The following is a 532-nucleotide window of genomic DNA, read 5'->3' as shown; positions in this document are numbered from 1 at the left end:
AACAGTGTTTGTTCTATTTCGCTTTGTTAATAAAAAAAGAACAGTGTTTATAAGTAAAAGCTCAAGCAAAGGCATAGATAAATACCTCTGTATATCACTGTCACTCAAAACCAAAAGAAAACAAGCTTGCAACAAGTGTTCTTGGCCGCTGAGCCGTCACTCCAGCCCCATGATGAATTGCTTGAATAAAACACGTGACCTAGCCAGGTAGGGGTGGCACACGCTTTTAATCCTAGCACTCAGGAGGGAGGCAGAGGCAGGCTGATCTCTGTGAGTTCAAGGCCAGCCCGGTCTACAGAACGAGTTCCAGAACAGGCTCCAAAGCAACACAGAGAAATTCTGTTTTGAAAAACAAAAAACAAATCAACAAAACAAAACAAAAAGAATGTTTGGGGATGATGAGATGGCTCAGTGCATAATGGATGTGGGCCTGACGACCTGAGTTCAAATCTGAGACCCACGTGGCAGAAGGAGATAACTGACCCCACAAGTTGCCATCTGACCCCCACATGTTTGTTAAGAAATACACACA

This window comes from Microtus ochrogaster, chromosome 2 (genome assembly GCF_000317375.1).
Source record: "Microtus ochrogaster isolate Prairie Vole_2 chromosome 2, MicOch1.0, whole genome shotgun sequence".
NCBI lineage: Eukaryota > Metazoa > Chordata > Mammalia > Rodentia > Cricetidae > Microtus > Microtus ochrogaster.
The sequence above is the reverse complement of the archived record's forward strand: the minus strand, read 5'-3'. Positions refer to the sequence as shown.